Genomic DNA, 14,639 nt, shown 5'->3' on the forward strand with positions numbered 1-14,639 from the left:
GAGTAGTTTTTGTGCTAGCCTTTGCATGGACATATGCTTTCCTTCTTTGGGGTGAATATGTAGTGATGCAATGATTATTTTACCTGGTGGTGTGTATTTAAATTTTCAAGGAACTGTCGAATTGTTTTCCAAACTATTTGTAGAAATTGCAATGCAAGATAATTCCATGTATACATGTTGTTCCCAATGCTTGTATTTTTAACGTTGATCATTCTAATAGGTGTGTCCTGGCACCACTGATTTCTATTAATGACTAATGATGTCGAGTATTCTTTCATGTGCTTAGTTGTCTGTAAAACTTCCATGGTTAATTGCCAAATAACATTTTTGCTCATTTTTAATTGGATTGTTCTGTTACTGTTGAGTTTTGAGAATGTGTATTCTGGATTCAATTTCTCTATTAGATGTAAGATCTGCAAACATTTTCTTCCCGTCTGGGATAAAAGGTATAGGATATCTACACAGCACACCCCAATGAGATGCTCAAATGTTCTTTTTTCCAATGATAAAAGTAAAGTAGTTACTTAAGTTTGTTCACTCATTTTCTGGGGAAACAAAAGACTGAGGCTTGTGCTCTGTTAAGATTCATTTTTGAAATTTTGTAATTCTATGGAACTCAATATTTATACTAAAATTTAATATATCTTATATGTTTTTAATGTAATGCTTTTTTACAAGTCATGTAAGAAAAATAAGAGATTCTCATCTTTCCAGTGTTACACACAAAAATAGAGCAGAAAATACTTTCAATATCTGCAGTTAAACACATCAACATGAATGGGATAATCTAGCAGAGGCCATTATTTAGATACTTAATATTTGATTGAGACAATTTAGTTATTAAAATCATTTTTACTTACTTGTAATGGTATAAAAGTACATTATGGCTATATTAAGATTGTAATATCAGGCATATAAAAACAAGGAAATTGAACAATCTACATTTCTTTCAGCAATGTTATCATAACCACTCAAGTTTTAAAATATGTATTTATTATCAAATAATCTTATTGAAAGTAAATTAATCAGTAATTAAAATAAGTGAGGATCACATCTTATATAGAAGTTGATCAACCTTTTATTGTAAGAATTCTTTCTGTTTGGTTGAAATATTCCATCTTAATATTTAATTGAGGGTACAAACCTTTACAATTGTCCTTTCTGCATCATACAATATATTCAAAATGATTGAGGACAGGTTGAGCCAACGGGTAGGAACATTGCCTCTGACCTTGAGTAATTGCTTAAATCCAAATGGTAAATTTGCTGTGGTTGCTAATAATAAAGTCTGCCTTAGTCTTCCTCTATCCTCTGTCATTTTTATAGTCTCAGTGGACAATATTTTTTCAAGTACTTTACTAATCCACAGAATTCCTGAATTCTGCTCACTGTTTAGACCTAAAGATATTTTCTCTGTTCTTCCCTCTTGACTGATGTCCTTCCATTTTACATTCATTAAGATTGTTCTCTGTACAATGTGCTTGCATTTTCTGAAGAGGAAACTCATTACCTGCTTAACAGTTATTTTTAAAAAAGCAGGGTTAATACAAGTATTGAATTCCAATTTGTTCTTTTTTTGTAGGAATCATGCTATTGAGGAAATCGAAGACTCTCCCTTGTCAGATAATAACATGAGTCTAAAATTAAAAGACATTTAATGCCTATAAGGTCTCATTGTATTTCTCTTACTGCATCTCCAACAATTGTTTTCATATTGATATCAATATTAATTTACTCACTGATACATAAAATATTGTGCTTTCCTGTTCCTCCCCATCCCACTCCTTTTACTTGGCATTATTTAATACTTACATCCACTGTCACTAGTCTTCCATCTCCATTTTCTTTTCTCTTTAGTTTGATGTTTATATTTGTTTACACATTTAAAGTACCTATTTAAAATTCTCAATGATATAATAAAATTTTGATTTCTTGTTCCCTTCTGAATATATTGAATCTTTATTATCTAAATGAATCAATAAAATCCAGATCTTACCCTTCACCCCTTCTTTTTAACCTATTTGTTATTTAATATTCTAACTATTTTTAAGATATTAAAAAATAAAATTCATTTACTATTTACTTATATCTGAAAACCACAGTCTGCTGTGTTCTCTTCCAATTGATTCCAATAGCTGAAAACCACTGTCTGCCTTATTATAATGATGTAGATATTTTTCTTTGAAAAGTCAAGCAGTGGGCTGGCATTACAGCTTTTCCTATGTGGGGTCACAACTCCTGTGACACTCAGGGAAGAACACATTGGCAATGTCAAACAGATCCTCTTTCATTGCACATCATCAGTAGTTTCATAACATGGCACATTTCTATTTTTCTTATATTCATACATTAGTTTCTTGAAGATATTTGTTGGTTTTGTTTTTCTTAGTGTTTCTAATTCTATTATTTTCATTGTTGAAAGAAGAAACATATGCCCTCTTCAACAGATTCCTTCAATATTCCAGCACATGAAAGACTTCATCTCTTGAATAGAATCTACTCCATTTTTCTATTGACATTTTCCTTACTGCTCAGGAATTTCTTATTCACATTTGTCCAATTTATTACTAGGCTATCTAGAAAGTTATTATTTTAAAATTTATTTACTTTGGACTCCTTACTTAAATCTGAAACAGAATAGTTCCTTTACCCCTTCGTGAGTCCTGTGAAGGGGTTGGCTTATTTACTCAGCCCACAGCTCTCAACTCCTCATGGGAGTTGGCAGCAACCCCCAGAGCCCCAGAGGGTGTGTGTTACATGCTGCTTTTTTAGTTTTGCCATCCATGGATGGCTGAAGTGTTAGCCCAGTGGAAGGTCAGTGTGACAGCCTCCTTCACCTGCATCTGGGACCTTGTCTGGCTTCCAGGAGGAATCAGGTCACAGGAACAAATTGAAGGTGGTAAATGTGTAGGATTTTATTACCAGTGAAAGTGGCTCTCAAGGGGATGGGGAGCTGGAAAGGGGATGGAGTGGGAAGGTGGTCTTCCCCTGGAGTCTGGCCATTTTCAGCTGAACTCTTCTCCAAGGTTCCATAGTCAAGCCATCCCTTTGAAATCAAGCTGCTTCTTCTCTTCTCTCCTTCTCTGCCACTCTGCTGCTAGTGGAGCCTAGGGTTTTTATGGTTACAGGATGCAGGGCAGGGCAGGGCAGGGCAGGCCAAGGTGGTTTTGGAAAAGGCAACATGCGAGCAAGAAAACAGGAATGCATGTTCTCCCTTTGGGCCTCGGGTCCAGGCTTGAGGGTGGAGCCCTTGCCAGGGATCCTGCCCTTTTCTACCCAGTATTTCCCTGCTTCCTGTCTATATCAAATCCATCATTTTTAAAAATTCCACGCCTACATCTTGTGATTGTTAATTTTGTTTTGTGTAAACAGATCCTCATGTAACCTTCTCCAAAATTGTATGTGAGAGGTACATTTTCTGGTTTCTTGAGTTTCTCAACACTGCTTTATTTTGCTATTTCTATTGATGGATTTCTTGTCTACATATAATTCTAAGTTGAAAATATTACTGTCTCAGAATTTTGAAGTAACTGTTACCTTTTTTTAGTATCAAAGTTGAAGATTTAAAAAAAATCTGCTGCATTTATGACATTTATTGAGTAATTTTTTTTTAGTATTCTCTGGAGGCTTTTGAAATGTTCTTTTGATACATGGTATACTTGAAATTCCTCAATGATGTCAGTGATGTTCCTTTGAATTATTATTTGTATATTGAGCTCAGCAATCAGTGGGCCCTGTTATATCTACAGCTAGGTCACCAATCTTCACCCTTGGAAGGTTGTTTCAGATTATTTATTTGATAGTATCTCTTTTTTTTTCTTAATGTTTCCCTTTTGAAATTCCTTTTGATTAGATATTGAGCAATCTGGACCTACTCTTCACCAATTCATTTTCTTTTATAGGTTTTCTCTTTTTTTCAGGTGTATATTCCAGAAGAAGACCTCAAATTTTCTTTTAATCTTCCCATAGATTTTCATTTTTATTGTTAACATAGTTTTAATTTCTAAAATTTTATTTTTTCTGAGAGCTATTTTTTTAATTCAGTCCTGTTCATGACTCTTGTTTTATAAGAGGCATCATCTAGAAGCCTTCTGAAGACATTATGTGTTTTAAGATTGTCTTCTGTCTGTGAATGATCTCTCTTTTTTCTTGGGGCCACATTTTTGTGTAATTGACTTTTTTTCTCCTTTCATACTGCTATTTTGCTTTATGTCTAGTAATCTGTGGTTTTCCATTCAAATGAAGAAATAAAGGATTAGATTACTTGAGTTGTTTGTCACATATCTCTTAAGTTGTTGGGTATTAAGGCTAGAATTTTCCATTAATATTTTTTTCTTGAATAAGGACGTTCAATAGGGTAGTACAGAAGCAGAGCTTGTTAATTGGCAAACTGTCTTTCATACTCAAATGGTGCAGAACTGTCTTTAAAATGGGAGGCCCCACAGTTTCAGAATTAGAAGCACTTTACTTTGGAATAATAACACACATTCAAGCAAGGTTAATTCTTATCTAAAATGTTCTTTATAATTGTTTTGGGATGGACTTACAATTCAATCAAGTTCCTGTCCCCCGCCCTCATAACTCTCTCTTTATGGTCATGGAAAATGATGTCTTTTTGTATTTCGTCACATTTTCAGTCCTATTATTATATCTGCTCATTCCAAGGAGAAAAATTTTCTGAGTTTAAGCTATCCAGTTCAGGCTACCTTATTTTTGCATCTGTCATCTGCTGCATTAGAATTTGAGAAATGTATTCTCTTTTAATTTTATCAATATGATTTCATCTTTTACTTTTATAAAATTTATAGGATTCCCCTAATATGTGTGCCCTCCACCCACTTATTTTACAGTTATGGGTTTATCCCCATTTTAATCATTTATTATTTCTATAGTGCCTTGATGATAAAATCTAGACTAACACACTTGCTTAGTCTGCCATATTTCTATGTAAGTATAAAGTATATATTATTCCTAATTATGAATTGTTATGAATAAGAACTTGAAAGTTGTTTATCAAAATAATTAAAACTGTAAATCTGAAACTTGCAATTTTATTTTAGCAATTTATACTAGATGTTAAAATTTTATTCATATATATAGTTACATAGATGTTCAATGGAGGGTTATTATAAAAGTTACATCAGTAAAAAAGATTTAACAACGGGAGATTATGTCATTAAAATATGGCACATATAATTTTAAGCTACAGAACTTATTTTTATAGTTGTACTCAATATTCATGCAGTAATTTTCAGTTCTTTCTACTTTATCATAAATATTATTTTTATAACTATTTGATTACATTTACATTTCTTATTCATTTGGTTTAGATTTAAATTGTAGTTATTAACATAAGAATTTAAGAGACTGTAACAGAACAAATAAAATACAAGTATGGCTGACTATAATAAATTTAAATATGCAAAGTTCATCTTATAGAGGCAGAGAGGATAGATACTAGCAGGAGTGTGAGATACACTGATTTATAAAATGATGATCAAAGTTTGGTTCAACAACAAATAGAAGGTTAGACAAAAAAGGATAACCTTTTGCATGAAATGAAACTTAAGCAGGAATCTATCATGTGATTAATATTCAAAAATGTACTATTGTATGTATAATTTAACCTGATATGGCATAAATCTTAGAATAATTGCTTTAAATTAATGCACTAAAAAAACAAAAAAGAAAACAATCAAACAAAAAACACTATGCTTCTAAAGAGCTCTTACATTGACCCTATTTTGGGCAATAGTATACAGTTCATCAAAGGAATGTCTTCAATACACTACAATGATGCCCTATTTTGTTTTTGGAGAAACTTGTATCTCTTTGAGTGGGGTCTCACACATTCTGCTATTTTTCTCAAAATCAAACACTGTGTCAAGGGTTTCCACGTTTGGAAAATTTTTCTGGCTCAACACAATGCTCTGCCAGACCCTGACTTCTCTTATGGTTTTGTAAACCCAGTTTCTAAATCCAGAGCCACAAGCCTAGATTCCTCCATTCTCTGTGGATGAGTTTTCATGTGATATACTTAGGTTTCTTTTTGTGCTGATGGGCCTTAAATTGAAAGCACTCTAGTCTCCTCTACTTTCTTTAGCTTAGTATGTCACAAATGAGAAGTGGAAGACTGCGCCTCTTGGATTTCTTTTTTTTTTTTTTTATTATACTTTAAGTTTTAGGGTACATGTGCACATTGTGCAGGTTAGTTACATATGTATACATGTGCCATGCTGGTGCGCTGCACCCACTAACTCGTCGTCTAGCATTAGGTATATCTCCCAGTGCTATCCCTCCCCCCTCCCCCCACCCCACCACAGTCCCCAGAGTGTGATATTCCCCTTCCTGTGTCCATGTGATCTCATTGTTCAATTCCCACCTATGAGTGAGAATATGCGGTGTTTGGTTTTTTGTTCTTGTGATAGTTTACTGAGAATGATGATTTCCAATTTCATCCATGTCCCTACAAAGGACATGAACTCATCATTTTTTTATGGCTGGATTTCTTAAGTCTCCAGTTTCCTTGTAAAACTTGATTCAGTACTTCTCCAGAGCTCAGTAAGAGGAAAACTTTTGATGTGTTGCCATTTCAGGATTTTGAGGTGAATTCCGTGTAGACTTTAATTGAGCCAGAATATGAAAAAGACGAATAACTAAAAATTATGTTTTCAGATATTCACTGCTTGTGGAAATTTTATTTCTTATATAATATATGATTTCTGTATTTGTCAGTTTGGGCTATTATAACAATGTATTACACAGCAGGTGGCTTACAAACAGCAGGAATTTCTAACAGTTTTAGAGGCTTGGAAGTCTGAGATGAGAGTTCCAGTATGGTCAGGTTTTGGTGAGATCCCACTTCCAGTTTGCAAACTGTCAGCTTTTTCTGGTATCCTCATATGGCAGAATGAGAGCAAGCTAGCTCTCTGGCCTCTTCGTTTAAGGGCACCAATCCTATTTGTGACCTAATCTGCCCCGAAAAGCCCCACCTTCAAATACCATCCCATTGGGGATGATATTTCAACTTTTAAATTTGTAGGGGACACATACATTCAGTCCATAACAAGATATTATTTATTACGGGGGATATATCTCATGTATTATGTATGATATATATATATAGTGTGATATTTCCCATCCAATTTTTTATTGGAATGATTACATATACTAGCAAGATTAAATATTAGCCAAGAAAGAAAGAAATGGGCCCCAGATAAAGTAAATCCAATAGAAACAACTTGTAAAGCTGTGTATAAAAAATATTAAAAGAATAATAAAATAAAAATCATTGTTAATTTTCACAAAGTTGCTACACAAGGACAATGTAAAACAACGAATTGAATTTCTATATACCATCACGTTAATAAATAAAAGCTGTAAAAGTTTATAGTAATTACAGTAATATTTATAGCAAATATCTAGAAGTGGTCCTAAATTTATATATGTCTTCATAAAAAATTATGAAACAAATTGAGATAATTTAAAGGACTAAGTAAATGGACAAAATATGTTACAATCATAGATTTGAAGACAGTAATTTAAAGATGGAAATTCTCCTTAAACTTCTTCTTAAATTAAATACAAATTCAATCAATATTGTCCCAACAATGTATTTCTATGTATTTTTGTATTTTTAGCAATTTGTAAGTGTATTCTATATTTTAGTGGAAATGCAAGTGGCTAACAATAGTCAAGCAGTCTTTTAGGTGGGAAGCCTTGCTCTATTCATAATGAAGCTACACTAAGACAATGTGGGAATAGTACAAGTATATAATAAAGAGCCTCCAGACAGAGCCTAATATATATGAACACTTGATTTATACATAAACATAGCCCAGAGTAACTGTAGACGAAGTTTTGGGGGAAAAATAGAACTTGTACCATATGTCAAACCTACACAAAATTTCCTGTCAATTTCATGTCGATATATCTAACTGAGGAAATTGAAATAATAGATAATCTAGAAGATTATGTAGAAGTTAACCTCATTATCCTGGGTTAGGCAAAATTTCTTAAGGTGTTTTTAACCTAATGTTTCTCAAAGTTATTTAACTAGAAACTGTGCGTGTGTGTGTACGTGTGTTTAAGACATTAATATATTGGGAAAATCTCTTTTCTCTGAAGCCCTTTGGGAGAAGCTTCCTTGAGTTCTCTGTTTCATTATCAAATTAGCACAGGACAATCACCAGAATTAAGGCCCGTGATTATCAGCTGAAAAACTTTACAAGAACAGTTCAGGGTATAAAGCCTCACCCCGGTCTGGTAAAAAAAAAAAAAAAAAAAAAAAATCAAAGCAGGAAACTACCATTTTCCACAAGAAGATCATAAGATAATGTATTTTGGCTGTCTGTCAAGATCGAGTTCCAGTGTAACAAGGTTAGCTGCACTCAGGTAAGTATATACGGAGCAACTTATGTCATCAAGAAACATTAACCAGGGAATTGCATAAAATTTCGTTTAGCTTTTGTGTAAGATTTTTATTACTAGGAAAACAATGATTAAAAGGTATGTTTGCGGCGGCGGCCAGGAGCGGACCCGGAGAGGCTGAGGGGTTCGGAGATTCAGAGGGAGGGAGACTACTGCCTCGCTGCAGCCGGAGGGATGTCCCGGCCTCCGCGGAGACGAGGGCAGAGGAAGAAAGATCAACTGCAGAGCTGCGCCAAAGAAAAAAGGCCAAAGTCTTCAGAAAATAAGGAATCCGCTAAAGAAGAGAACAATCAATGACATTCCAATTCCTGAAAGAGCTCCAAAACGAGCTTGAACGGGGAGTCACGTTTCAGGGTGACAGTGCCATTTATTAGACCTATCATAAAGAGCACCTTCATTTGAAAGAGGTGTTTATGAACTGGCACACAATAACAAAACTGTATCTCCAAAGACTATACATGCAGTGCAGCAAATGTCTGTATATCCAGAACTTATTGCCAGTGTTTTATGTCAAGCCACTGGTAGCAACGAGATTATTGAGCCAGTGTATTTCTATATTGGCGCTGTTTTTGGATTCCAAAGAATATGTTACTGCATTATTTGTTACAAGTTGGCTTATGAGTGGAACATGGCTAACAGGAATGCTTACTGTTGCATGCCTCATTTTTAACAGGGTGGATACAACAAGAATAGAATACCCCATTCCTTTAAGAGAGGACTGGGCACTACCATATTTTGCATGCCAAGTTGCTGCCCCTACAGGCTATTTAAAAAGCAACTGAAATACTTATGGAGAGGAGTTTTGCTACTTGTTGATAAGTGCTTCAACTTACATATTTATGATGATGTGGGGTACGGCCGCTATCTCCTGTTTCTTCAAGCAGTGTCTCTATTCCTGCTCGATATCTTGCCGCTGGAGCAAAGTGACAAGGTTTATGAAGTTTATAAAATCTACATATTTTCTCTCTTTCTGGGATATTTACTGCAGTTTGGGAATCCAGGTGTACTGGTGTTTCCTTTGTTAAGTTTACTAGCAGCCTTAATGATTGCTAAGTGCCTTCAGCTGAATGCGAAGAAAGAAACTTTTGTAGCTAAAACAATGAAAGTGATTAATTTTTACTTGGTGTGTACTCTGACAGTGACATTGAATATTATAATGAAGATGTTTGTCCAGCACAAAGAAAATGGGCACATGCTCAAATTCCTTGAAGTAAAATTTGGACTAAATATGACTAAGAATTTTACAGTTATTCAGCTCCTCTGTCAAGATTCCCTGCAGGCACCTTCTCAAGACGTTTTTTGTTTTTTTTTTTTTTGCAATTGACAATCTTCTTTATTACATTTCTATATTCCAGTGTTAATTATTTGTTTTCTTTCTATACTGCAAGTTATTTTTAGGAGTATTAATACTAAATTCCTGACAGAAACTGTTATTCTTCATGACGGATGAATTGGAGAATGTCCAGAAATAATTTATCATGTAATTCACACTATTTTATTGGATTCTCTTGTGATGGTTATAGAAGGCTTGAAGTACATCTGGATTCCTTATGTGTGTATGTTAGCAGCATTTGGTGTATGTTTTCCTTAACTTTGTATGACACTTTTCAAGTGGTTTCAATTAAGAACCATATACCCAATATTGTTGGTGGTTTGCAAAGAAGGTGACAGGCTAATCTACTCAAAATATGGGTGATTTTGTCATGAGGTCAAAATTAACTTTCTCCATATGTGAATTATTTCACTAGAGCTTACTGGATCAGATCCTACTTTGTATATAAAATCAACCCTGTGATATCCTTCCAATTTTGAAAAATAACAGAGCTTTCATTTCAAAGACTACCTGAAGTAAAATGCAGTTTTCTTCCACCTACTCAGTGTCTTTTGCAGGTTAGAGTATGGACATTTGAAATATTGCTGCTTCTTTCCCCCTCCTGCTCTTAACTGGATCCAGAGTTCTGTGGGAAATAGAAGATCAAGCATTACTGTCCTTTGATAAAATGTGATATCTACCATTCTGCAATATTCCAAACAAGTGTCTTCCTTCCTACTGAGAGGTGAAGCCAGCTAGACTTCCTGGGTCGAGTGGGGACTGGGATAACTTTTCTGTCTAGCTAAAGGATTGTAAACACACCAATCAGCGCTGTGTAAAAACGCACCAATCAGCACGCTGTGTCTAGCTAAAGGATTGTAAATGCACCAATCAGCACTCCGTGTCTAGCTAAAGGATTGTAAACACACCAATCAGTACTCTGTAAAAATGCACCAATCAGTGCTCTGTGTCTAGTTAAAGGATTGTAAATGCACCAATCCGCACTCTGTAAAATGGACCAATCAGCAGGATGTGGGCAGGGACAAATAAGGGAATAAAAGCTGGCCACCCCAGCCAGCAGTGGCAACCCGCTCGAGTCCCCTTCCACGCTGTAGAAGCTTTGTTCTTTCGCTCTTCACAATAAATCTTGCTGCTGCTCACTCTTTGGGTCCCTGCCACCTTTAAGAGCTGTAAACACTCACCACAAAGGTCCGTGGCTTCATTCCTGAAGTCAGCAAGACCAAGAACCCACCGGAAGGAAACAACTCTGTACACACTACTACATGGTCTTTCGTGCTTTTACTGATTGCAATATTTTCCCTGTAAAATCTTCATTCCATTATAATATTGATCTTTAATTTGAATATATTCAAGGTCAGAATGTATTTCTCAAACATAACATTTAACAAATATGTAATGTGACATAATTCTTTACTAGAAAGAATTATTCCTACCTTTAAACAAGTTTCTGAAAGTGTTTCATGATTTATAACAGCTGAAGTTTTACAATATAAAACGAATTTAAATGTTAGCTGAAAATATGTGAGATTTAAATTAAAATAGAAATTATATAAAGGTAAGTGATTTTTAAGGATGTACATAAAGATATATCCAGAATTTTCATGATAATGTTTTCATCATCTGCTGCTTATATAAGTGAACACTTTCTTAGTAATACAAAGTGCACAATATTATTGCATTTTATATTTTATGACTGTCTAGTGATTAGTTTTTTCACTTATGCCTATTAATTTGATATCAATTTGATAATGATAAAACAATAACTGTTATCTATATTTTTAAATGGACATTTAGAAGAGTGTTGTTCAGGTTTTTAGAAAAATATTGATATTGGGTATACAATTTATTCATGTTTTCTACTGAATTATTAAGTAAAACATTAAATCTTTATCAGAATAAAAATATGTGCTCTAAAATGAGCAACAATTTCTGGAGATACAGGCAGATGCTGTTAAACATACCTCTGCATACAGATGTATTTATTATAAAACACGAGTGATGTTGTTTATGAAACTGATGCAGTCTTCAACATTAAGAAAAAATGACGATTTTAATAAAATTTACAATATGGTTTCACAGTCTAAATTCTATGTTCCTTTAAGTTAAATGTTTTTGTATTTTTAATCATCTATTAAGAGAAACTTTAAAATACTTAATCTGGCCTTATAAAGAGATTCAGGATAGATGTAGCCTATGGATGTGTCATTTTAATAAATTGAGATACATGTTTAGTTTTTCCTTGTGCTCCTGCTCAGTGAACAGATTTTCAAAATTTTCACTTGTTAGAGTGCTGCAAAAATTACATTTTCAGTACTTTATTGCCTTAGAAGGGAGCATTTCCTTATTGTCTTTATTTTCTGTTATACGTATATTATAGAAGTACATGCATTCTTAGATGAACTCTAGGATGCTTTGCTCTTTTGGAACTTAATTGTTTGGGCCAGTTGCGTTGGCTCACACCTGTAATCCCAGCACTTTGGGAGGCCAAGGCGGGCAGATCACGAGGTCAGGAGTCCGAGACCAGCCCGGCCAACATGGCGAGACCCCCCATCTCTACTAAAAAAAATTAGCTGGGTATGGTGGCGGGTGCCTGTAGTCCCAGCTACTTGGGAGACTGAGGCAGGAGAATCACTTGTACATGCGAGGTGAAGATTGCAGTGAGCTAAGATCACGCCATTGCACTCCACCCTGGGCAACAGGATGAGACTGTCTCAAATAAAAGAAGAAAGAAAGAGAGAAAGGAAGGAAGGAAGGAAGGAAGGAAGGAAGAGAAAGAAAGAAAGAAAGAAAGAAAGAAAGAAAGAAAGAAAGAAAGAAAGAAAGAAAGAAAAGAAGAAGGAAGGAAGGAAGGGAGAAAGAAAGAGAAAGAATTGTTTGATGGTGATCTCATATATCTGACAGATTAATTTCAGTCTTTCTCTTTTCACTCTTAGACACATTTTTTTAAACTATATTAAGATAGTTGCAGACGATGTGCTTCAGGTTGACTCTGTACATCTGAGCCGTGGGTCACTAGTATTTCACGTCAAGCCTTTTGAAAATATTACCATAGTTATCTAAGCACCTAGTGAATAGTCACATGGTAGTACTTGTGATTAGAGGATGTAAAACAATGTAATTTAAAAGTCATCTTCCATATATTGAAGGGGAAATAGAACACCCTACTTTTTATTTAGCGTGAAATATTTAATTGAATTTTTATTGACTTATATAATCTAAATATGCTGAGTTAGGTTTGGTGGTTTTTATTTTTTGACATATTCGTAAGCTGCTTTTACTTCTTTCTGTCGACTTGTTTCTTAAATAAAATCGATCTGAAAAAATGTTAAAAATAAGATATATTTGCATAATTTATGCATATGTTATTAAAAATATTCTAGGATTAAAGTAGTCCATGTTCACCCTTCTAACAGGAACAACACAGCAAAGGTTGCGGCCTAAGCATTAGACATAGAGCACCACACCCAAATGGCTCAGGCCAGAGGCTAGAGATAACTAAGAGGCATCTTTCCTGCCTAGCCGACTGGGCTCCCTGAAGGAACCATTCAGACTTGCCCACAAACTTAAAGTGACCCGTTCACTATTCTGATACTTACTGCAAGTTTTCTCTCTCTACCTATCCCTGTCCCCCTCCCTCTCCCTCTCTCTACCTAACTCCTCTTTCCTTCCTCATGTGATCCAAGGTTGGAGGACTGCCCACCCAACTCACTGCATTCTCCATGCCAAGGACCTGTAAATAATAAATCTTTGAACCTGATTCCTGACATGGTGGTGTCTTGAATTTGTGCCTTCCATCTGCGGAACCAGGGGCTACCCTAGCCTCTGTTTTCCCTGCTGTGCTAGGGGTGACACAAGATTGGGCTTCCAGCACCAGAGCTGTGGTCAGATATGAGCCACAAGGGGTCTTCTGGTATAAGCAAGTTTCTCATGTGAAGGACCGCCTGGTCACTGGTTGGACAGCTGGGCATTAGGCCATCCACCAGGTAAAGGAAGCATCCTGTGAAAGACACTCTGTAAACACCCACACCCAGCAATTATTCATAACAGAATTGCTAGCCATTTTGTACTAAAAGCTCAGTTTAGCTGGGGTCTCTCAAAGCAATCCTATTTAAAATAGATGACATGAAAGGCATTTTCATACCAGCCTCTATATCTAGATCCATCCCTTATTTTTTCTAAAATATTCTTAACTGTTCTAAGCCTCACATATCTACTTTATAAACTGAGGATAATGTTAACTGCCTTTAATTAAATGATAGAGATGTAGATTGTCTTATTGAAGCTATGTGCTTTAAATAAACATTATATGGTAACAAAGGAACACAACAGCCAGAGTCATGACTTAAATTTGCAAGCACAATGGGCCTTCCCTCTATAGAGAGGCTGGCACATGAAACAATCTATCATGGATCCCATTCAAGGAGAAGTAGCCAATCTTGCATGGCACAAATTGTTCATTTGATGCAGGTGCTGAAACATTCAACTGACTAGAGGATTCTAGAAGTCATGTGACACAGACAGACTTCTCATGGGGAAGGAGTGGTTCATCTCCACTGAGGCTAATGAGAGGATTAGCCTGTGTGTTTCTCAGTCATCACCCAGTCATGGGGTTCCAGGGGTGCATGCTTCCCATTTATGTAATACCCAATTTCCTACACTGGGCCTCTTCCATCCCCAGATTACATATGATTCATCTGTGTTCCCTTCAATTTCTCCTGCTGTTCATTTGATCACATTTTAATATAACACACTTGAAGGGTAGATATAGTTATCATAATATGCTTGAAAGAAAATATTCTCGTGGATTTTATTATTTGCTTTGATGTTAATAATTGTTAGAACTTTTATAAGTATGTGAGTATTCCTAAAATAATGT

At 35.1% G+C, this 14,639-nt stretch overlaps 1 pseudogene; it reads left to right on the forward strand.

The window, feature by feature from the left end:
• Positions 1-8,510: 8,510 nt before the first annotated feature.
• LOC100971142 (probable C-mannosyltransferase DPY19L4) lies at positions 8,511-10,126 on the forward strand (annotated as a pseudogene).
• Positions 10,127-14,639: the final 4,513 nt, after the last annotated feature.

The sequence above is a fragment of the Pan paniscus genome, chromosome 6 (genome assembly GCF_029289425.2).
Source record: "Pan paniscus chromosome 6, NHGRI_mPanPan1-v2.0_pri, whole genome shotgun sequence".
NCBI classification, from domain to species: Eukaryota; Metazoa; Chordata; class Mammalia; order Primates; family Hominidae; genus Pan; species Pan paniscus.